Consider the following 9,704-nt stretch of genomic DNA (forward strand, 5'->3'; position numbering starts at 1 on the left):
TTTTCGTTACGACTCCATATTTTTTTAGAAACGTTGACTCGTCATGAAAAAATTCACTTTATCAGTGGCGGATTGACCGGGGGGATGGAATTTTTATTGGCTCAGCTTACCTGATATAGAGATACATCAGATAGCCTATAATATATCGCACGTGCTCTTATTCTTTACTGCGTTGCCCGACGACCCAACCCGAAACGGACCCGGGAGTTTGCGTAGCTTGGTATTGCTAGGTATTGGTCAATTTTACTCGACAAAAATGAAAAATACTATTATGTGAAGACCAATACCGAGCAATACCGAGCTCAATACAGAGCAATACCGAGCAATACCGAGTTCAATACCGAGCAATACCGAGTTCAATACCGAGTAATACCGAGCTCAATACCGAGCAACACCGAGCTCAATACCGAGCAATACCGAGTTCAATACCGAGCAATACCGAGTTCAATACCGAGCAATACCAAGTTCAATACCGAGTTCTTTGGCGATATATGTTCAATATTTAGCAATATTCGTTCCGGGTTGGGTCGTCGGGCCGCGTGGTAAAGAGTAAGAGCACGCGACTATATATTATAGGCTACCTGATGTATCTCTACGTCAGGTAACCTGAGGCAATAAAAATTCGGGGGGATGGGGGGAATATTATTATATTAATTAAATGATCAAATGGTATTCAAGTATTACATGTTTATAATCAAATGGATAAAAGAGTCTAAAATAATTTAATTATGAAATCATTAAATTACTTAAATAATGAAAGAATGATCTATTATTAAGGAAATTAATATATTCATATGTTAAACTATTTTGGATTTGGCTAGATTTACTAAAATGATATTCTCAAAACTCGAATAGATTATTTTTACATAAGAGCGGGAGTTTAGACTTGGGCTTGAATTGTGGAGAGCTTAGAGATATGAATGACTTTAGAGCTATCATATGATCAATGTCGATGACTACTGTCATCATCGTCTTATCACCACCTCTCAGCTGACATTGTCTCGACCGCTCATTTTTTCACCGTTGTATCTCAACTTTAGTCTCTTGGCCATCATCTTTAGGCTATAGTCGGTTGACTGTGGTCTCTCAACTACCGTCACACAATTACAGTTTCTTGATTATTGTCACTCAATCATCATCGCCTGAACGTTGTCGGTTGAATCTCGTTACTTGATTATCCTCCCCAAAATCGTCTCTTGATTATCATCATCTGACCTTGACCATTGTCATCATTCTTCACTACTTCTCATACAATCCCTATTGTAAATATAAGAGGTATAACTAGTGTTTATAACTTTGTAATCTAATCTTCTCCAAATTAACAAGAAAGGTAAACTTTTGAAAATTTTCTTAAATAGTGGATTATTTCAAATAAGCCATGCATCCTGCCTTTTTTCCTTTCATATTTTTCATGTAAAAATGTTAGTCTCTCCCGTGACCCGTGAAACTCTTTTTTTATTTATGTATGTGCTATATTTTCATAAAAAGTAGATATTAATTTTTCATCTTATCATGGCGAATACTCCAGCTCCCAACAAATATAATTTAAATTAAATATAATATAATTTTTTCTTAAATAATTTTTAATTGGAGTATCAAGCAACGATTTTTTTTTTTTTGGGAGCTCCATGATATTATGTTAAACCCAATGAACACAGCATAAACATTAATGGGAAGTTCAACCAACACTAGAGAATACAAGAAAATACAATGTTGAATTGAGTAACTTCGAATATGTATTCCATCTTCAATTGTACCAAGAAGGCAACATGATAGATGTTTGCCAGCAGATCAGACCAGTGGCCACTTATCTAACAATGCATAAACTAAGAGAGCCATTTATAAGACATCAATGATGAAGTTGAACTCCCACAACATCATCAAGAAAGCTGACATCAAGCAGCTCATGCACATTACTATTTGACAAATGACAATGATGTTGAAACTATGCTTCGTTTGGAACAGCTTTCTTACTGCTTTCTAAAACAACTTTCTGGTATAAAAAATTCTAATTCAATGAATTTTTAAATTAAAAAGCTGCTTTAGAAAGCAGTAAAAAAGCCATCCCAAATGAAGCCTATATTGACATTTAGCATTTTTGCTTTGGCCATAATGCCTTGGATGTATTTTGTGAAACTCAATTGAGAACAATCCAACACATTCACAAGTAACATCTTATATGACATAATAAATAATAAAATGTCCATTTTGTGACCTTCAATCTTCTTCTTCTTCTGTGACAATAATTATAAATCACGAATTGAGTGAGAAGGGTGTCCTGTATGATTCAAGTAAGCATCCGCCAACATGTTACCAAGTGTTACTTGAGCTTGGGTTGTGAGATGCAAGTAATCAGGTTGAAGTGGTAAGCCTTTTGCATCAACACATAAGACTTTATGAAGTTTGAGACCTTTTTGTGCATTTCTTACTATTTCTATGTATTTTCCTTCCCCTGATGCAATAGCAACCTGCAGTGGTATAGCCACAAAGTCTCATATAATGTGTTGAATAAACAGTTAAAAGCAGAAGTAATATTATCTAAAGTATGTTGATAAAATGTTGTCGCGGGTGTCGGTGTGGTTTAGTGCAAATTGGGCTGTCAATTGTTCAGATTCAAGTCCAAATAACTCTAAATCAAACACTTAATGTGTAACTAGAAACTTCATGATGTTATTTAATATAACAAAAGATTTTCAAATCTTGTATGATTATAGTTGAAATGATCATCTCGACGAGAGGAATTCAATACAACTAAGATCACTCAATTTCAATATCATTTAAGAGATTAAATATCAAATGAATGGTCTATGATAGGAGGAATCAACATGAGCCTTTTAATGGAGCGCAGATTTTGGCTAAATTACTAAAATGTCATGCAAGAAAACTGTAAATAGACATCAAAATTTCACATCATTATATATATGATAGAAAAGTAAACGGCTAAAATTAATATTTGACACGTCTAAAAAAATATATTTGATTAAGCATGAATTGAAATGTAATATTTGAATTGAAAAACGTATGGAATTAAATTTGGGATGATTTGAACCCTAATTTCATAAAATTTATAATAAAAAAGAACATTGAAAATAGATGAGTCTAATGTCAGCAGAAGCATTTTGGCCTGACTTCGAATGAGCCTATATTGAGTACTTAAAGCATAATTAAAATGTTTATAACATTAATTGAAGGATCTAACTTTTACAATATTTTACAATCAAAGCGAGTGTTTCGACTAGAGGAATCCAAAGAGCTCAAGATTATTCAATTATTGTTTCATTCATGATATAATGTATTTTTGGTAGATTTAGTAGAAAAATCCATAGAAATCAAAATCATCAAAAACAGAAGTAAGAAGTTAGTTACTTACAATGAAAGAAGTAAAATCCGTAATAGAATCGATAGATAAATGCGACCCAAAGATCATTATCTTTCCTTTCTCTTCTTCTCCTCCTTCAATTTCTTCCTTACCACGTAACCAAGTGAGGGAGGAAGTTGAGCGAGGCAAAGATATTTATAATAAAAAAAATATATAAATACTATTAGTAGCCTAGCACCACAACACTCTACTTCAAAATTTTTATGTTTTTCAAATAAATTCATTTCACACTTTTGGGTTATTACATAAGAGAGGAAAGCAAGTGCATCTGAAGATGCAATGGTGATCGTAGTTGGGTGAATGTTTGTATAATAGTTAATATGCTGATTTGTTTGAAGCGTTTGGGAAAGGCATAATGTAGATAAGATAAACATCAATGAGTAGTGAGTCAAGCCATAGGTTGTAGTGAAGATGGGTAGTGTGAAGTTAGGTTTTTATGGTTTCGAGGATATGACGATATTTTCGTTCAGTGTTTTCAATCGGCGAGGCTATTTTGTTTGAGAATCGGGAGTGAAAGGGAAATTAATTTGATGTGATATGACATGTAGTTGTGGAAAGTTTTGGAGAGTATGGTTTAAGAATTTCATTTTTCCATCATAGCGTAGGTGTTTAATTTTGAGGGATAGCTACTTTTCAATTGTAGTATGAAATTTAATAAATATAGATGGAACATCAAATTTGCACATGAGTGAAAAAAATGCATGAATAATGAGAAGAATCATCCACAAAAAATATTAGCACTTGAAATCTTGAGTAGAAGGGATCGGATATGGACCCCATGCATCGATGTGTATTAATTATAATGGTTTGCACTGGTGATCAGTAGATCTTGAGAAGGAAAGTTTGTGTCCTTTTGAGGCCTTACTGATGAGGACATCCGACCTTGGAGAGTCTACCAGAGACGGGGCTGACGATCTATGGCCACGAAGATCGCACATATTTATTTTTGAGTCATTATATGTATTTGATTTATTTATGCATTTTTTCATTTTTACTCTCACTTGAGGGAATAGTTATTTGCGACCCTTAGGGGCATTTGTGTCTTTTTTATTTTTTTATTGTAAACCGTAGCTATTTATATTCCCTCCTCCTCTTTGGAGAGGCTAATGAATGTTATTACAAGAAATTTATGCACTTGTGTGTTTTGGGAGAGCTTGAGAGTTCTTGGAGAGATTGAAGTTCATAGGTATGGGCATCGCAATACCCACCAACCACAGGAAGCGTCCGAGTTCGTGGTCGAAATCTCCTTCTTCGGTCTTCCTCTCCTCTCCTTCCCCACAAACCGCCGGCCATCACTTCCCCTTTCTCTCTCTCGGCCGAACCCCACCACCCCCATAACTCCGGCCAACACTCTTTCACCTCCAAACCATCGGCCCAAGGCCCCTCCCCCTCCATGTTGCCGGTCCAAAATTCAAATCTCTAGTTAACACTTTCCATTTATTAAACATCTTAAATTAGGAAAGCTATCGATTTCAATTTCCAATCAATTTGAATTTGAAATTATTTCCAAATATACGATGATCTATTTTTGGAAAGTTACTTAAATTAAGTTCAATTAAATTTCAAATTGGATTTGATTTAATTCAATTATACCCAATTTGAGATTCTTGATAAGCCAAGCCTTAATTCTCTTTTCCCAAACCCCCACTCTACCTAGGCATGTCGCCGGCCTCTCCCCCTTCCCTCTCTCTCTTCCTCATTAAATCCTTTCCTTCTAGAAGCCTCAAGCAATTCTCTCATCAAGGAGTGTCTTTCCTTTCCCTCACCTTGTTTCAAATTCACAATTCAAAACCCTAATTCCCTCCTAATCAAATCTGAAATTTAACTTCAAATTTTATGAGAACTTCCCTCCTAAAATAAGATAAAAAAACTGAAAATAAAATCCCTTTCCCTCTCCCATATGGCCGGCCCATCCTCTCTCCTCCACCGCCATTACTCCTAATCCCTTCCTACTTGCTACTATTGCCTTCTCACCAAAGTCTCTACCTGCTGTCCTGAAAATTTCAGCAATAATACTTGCTGCACTGTTTGTTGGAAGGCCTCTCTTTGCTGCCCAAAAGAGTGCTGCATCCCCGATGTGTTGTCTACTGATGTATGGCGGATCCAGAACGTGACCACGAGTTTGTTTACAACGATCAAGGTCAAGTTGATATTCTCAACTCACTGTTATTTGACATCAATCCGGAGATTGACCAAACTGTAGAGGAATACGTAGAGAGGATCATCTTCACCCTTGCCGAAGCCATCGACGAACAACTTTCTTCCGTGCAATGATAGATTATTTCCAAACCTTGATCAAGTTGAATCTCTCCTCCAAATCTTTTTTCCTTTCTAAGCTTTACCTTAATTTGTGGCATCACAAAGGACATGCAACACTTTCTCCGTTTTACCAGTCATTAAAGAGTTAAGGAAGGGATCGAACTAGTGACTATTCTTATTGTTAATTTAGGGATTGCTATTGAAACTCCCTGGTCTTGATTAATATTGATTATTTGTGTTTCTAAACTCTTACAAGTAATTTGACCTAAGCTTTAATCATCTTTCAAATATTCTAACTTGTTTGTTTAAGTCACAAGAAGCTAACATAATTATTATTGCCCAAATTCAATAGGCGTATAATTATGATATTGCAAAATTGCGCATACATTCTAGTTCTACATTACTTACATAATGAACAAAACGAACTAGATAGAGGTATAGCTAGGGAGCTTTATAATTTAGATATTGTAGCTATAACTTGTTAATGTGGATGACCTAGGCAATAGTACCAGCGAAGTGAGGAGGGTATGGTGGCTGATAGAGTGTGGTATCTTCAATTGTTGAAAGAGTGAGATGAGAGCGAATAGAGGCCATCACGGTAGATAGTAGATTGTGCGAGAAAAGGGTAGAGTTTGTCTTCGGGTCCTTAATGTGAAAACCAGAAGCATTAAACACAATTGATAAGTTGTTATCTTTTGTGACATTGGATATAGATAGTAGATTATGCGATAATTGAGGGAGACAAAGTATATTGTGGAGCATAATCTTATGGGTGGGTGCTGGGAGTAGGGGTGCAAGTGAGCATAGTCGAATTGAGCTCAACTTATTTATGGGCTCGCGAGCCAAGCTTATTGAGCTCATGAGTCGAGCTCGAGTTCGAGCTTGAGTCGGCTCGGCTCGTGAGCTCTCGAGCCCGCTCGAATAGATATTATAATTTTTAAAATAATTTTATTTTATTTATTAAATTTAAATATTAAAAAAATAAAACCACCTAAGTTTTATGTAAATGTTAATCATTTAATATTTTTTCTAAATTTTGATTAATTTTAAAAATCCCGCTTAAGTTTTAAAAACCCCGTCTAATTTTTAAAAACCCCGCCTAAATTTAAAAATTCCCGCCCATCTTGAGCTCGTTTACGGTGAGACAAGCTCGAGTTCGAGCTCTCTTTCCAACTAACGAACCAAGCTCGATAAGGGCCTAAACTCGACTTGACTTGATTGCACCCCTAGCTTGGAGTAGACTTGGACAAAAGTAAGCGAAGGGAAGGGAGAGACCATCTCCAATGGTTACCATCACCAATGCAAACCTCTAACACTGACACCAAAAATTATCCTAAATTTTTGACCTCAAACCTCTCCTCCTCTAAAGAAAATGATCAAACAAACAGCTAATGATCTTTGAATGCAACTCAAATTCATCAAGACAAACCACAGCTTCTATATTATATCTACTTCTTTCCTAATTATAAGGAATGAAATCTTTTCTAATATTTAGCATTTTCTCTCTTGTGGGATTTCTACGTATCTACTATGAGTTGTTTTATTTATTTTATGTATATGTATATGAGATTTTTATATATTGTTAAGATAATAAATTATATTTATGAATATAATTTTTTAAAGAAGTGATAACATTATAGGACATATTTAAATTTAAATATAATGATTAATATTTTTAAATGATTAAAGTTATATTATCAGCCATTCATACATCATTTCAAATGATTCCATAAACTTTTGTCGCTGCTCACCGGTGGTAAGCTTTAAAATTTAAAGCATTTCATACACAGTTTAGTTCACACCCACATAAACCCCATTCAAATCTCCTTTTCAAGCTTTGGATTAAAGGACCCACCGCTGCTTGTCCGGGTGGTGAAGAGCCGGCTGGGCAAAGCCTAGGTCCCGGGTTCAAATTCCTTGGCAAGTGTAAATTAATGTGGGTTGCATGCTAGGTCAATCGGGATTTTCAGTGGCCTAAGACAGTTACTTCCTCATCATAAAAAAAAAAAAAAAAGAGCTTTGGGTTAAAGGTTGGGAAATGACCGGATTTACGCCTATCATGAGAGAGTGGAAACACCCCATCATCGAACAGCCTGACACCTTCCTTCGTAGGCTTCACGACAGCCAAAATAAACCTATTTTCTAAAGGCCAACGCCTTTAGAAAAGTTATATTTTCCATTTATTTTTTATATTAAAATTTAATAAGAGATTATATTAATTAAAAGTATATGGATTTAGTATTATATTTATATATTACGGAAATAACTTTTTTAAAATAATTTAATTTAATATTGATATATATATATATATTATATATATATTATTTTTCTCAGCTTGAGCGGGGAGATTTACATACAATACTATCTTACACTCATTATACATATTTAACACTTAAAAATTTTAATATTACATACTACACCCATAGTTCATTTTATATCAAATATGAGTGGTAGAAATGAAATATATGAGTGTTAGAAAAAGAATAAGTGGTATATTTAATATTAAATAATATAGGGTGGTATGTATTATAATATAAAGTTTTGAGTGTTAATATATGTAAATAAGATATTATAAAGTGACATGTATGTAAATTTCCCTAAAAAAAAACGCGCTGAGTTAAATAATATAATATAATTTTAAGCCAATTTAAAAGTAGTTTTAAGTGAACACAAAATTTAATTTGTTTCCAAAATTTTCAGTGTATTTAATGCGATAATATTTTTATACATTAAATTTGAATTGAAACTTAAAATATTTTTAATGAGTCTATTACATGTAGGCACATCCACAAAATTATAAATTTCTTGGGTCCGCCGCTACATGTAGGAACAGTGACTAGAAATGTTGTATAATATCAAGAGTGGTTGCCTTGAGATTCTTGCTACTCCCTAACTTAAACGTAGTATCGCCCAACCACCATATTTGAATTGTCACTCTGAAGCACTCCACTATCAAACCATTCATCTTCGGATCACAATTGGCTAAACATCTCGCTCCCTAATATTTTCTCACGTCATTTATCAACATGCCAAACTATTCATTCATTCTCTGTGTAATCCTATACTCTCTAAGTTGAGGAAAGAACAAATCTTGTAATCATATTTACTACAGTGCGAAATAACTTTCAATTAGATCATATCAAAATAGTTATTCCCTTCATAATTTCTTTCATAAAAATTACAACTTTTTCATGCATTTGTTATTTTATTTTGTGAGAAAATTCAAAATAAATTTGAAAATTAAAATTAGATTTACATATCATTCATATTCTTTTAATTCGACTTGAAAACAACATAAATAAATTTTTTTAATTATTCTCATAGAAAAACTCAACATTCAAATAGAAAAAAATTTAATTTTTTTTTTTAAGGAGTTTTCTTTTATTTATGAATGAGGATAAAAATAATAATAAAAAATTTAAACATTTTGAATAAGTTTTATTTTAAATGAAGCTATGCACTTATAGAAAATGTTTCGACATATTAATAGCGTAATAAATTAATAACCAGTATTCAGCTTAAATCGGACGGTTACAACAACATACCTGAATTAGAGCAAATTCCGGATCCCCCAAATCCCGCCCTCAGATCCCAATCAGAGATCTCCATCCTTCTCCCTATTAGCCTCCGCATCCGCCTTGGAGACAGTACGCTCTCCCCCTGATACAACACAGCCGCCACCTTTCCTCCTTCCGCCGCCGCCGCCGCGGCACGTGCACGCCGCACCAAGTTGAGTATACCGCGTTTCCCTCCGCGGCCCACTCACGTATCGCAACGTTCCCCTCCGACGGCGACGGCACTGAGGCGCGAGCGGTGGCGCAGCCGCACCGGCGCAAGACAGCGTGAGCAAAGGCATGCCGGGGCCCACTCCGCACACTTTACGCGAGTCGATGTCGGCGTGGAGGGGTTCGCGGGCTTCTTTCCATCGAAGACCGGCGCTGAGGCGGAGAATGTCGGGGCTTGGCTGGCACTCCGGTGGGATAAAATGGTCCCAACGGTTTCCGGTGACTCCGCCGCGGCCCGACATGTTGCTCTGGCCGGCGAGGAGAAAGATGGTATTTTTTGG

General features: G+C 35.3%; 1 pseudogene; it reads right to left on the reverse strand.

Annotated features, from left to right (window-relative positions):
• Positions 1-1,818: 1,818 nt before the first annotated feature.
• LOC114579796 lies at positions 1,819-9,704 on the reverse strand (annotated as a pseudogene).

The sequence above is a fragment of the Dendrobium catenatum genome, unplaced genomic scaffold (assembly GCF_001605985.2).
Source record: "Dendrobium catenatum unplaced genomic scaffold, ASM160598v2 fragScaff_scaffold_637, whole genome shotgun sequence".
Classification (NCBI taxonomy): Eukaryota; Viridiplantae; Streptophyta; class Magnoliopsida; order Asparagales; family Orchidaceae; genus Dendrobium; species Dendrobium catenatum.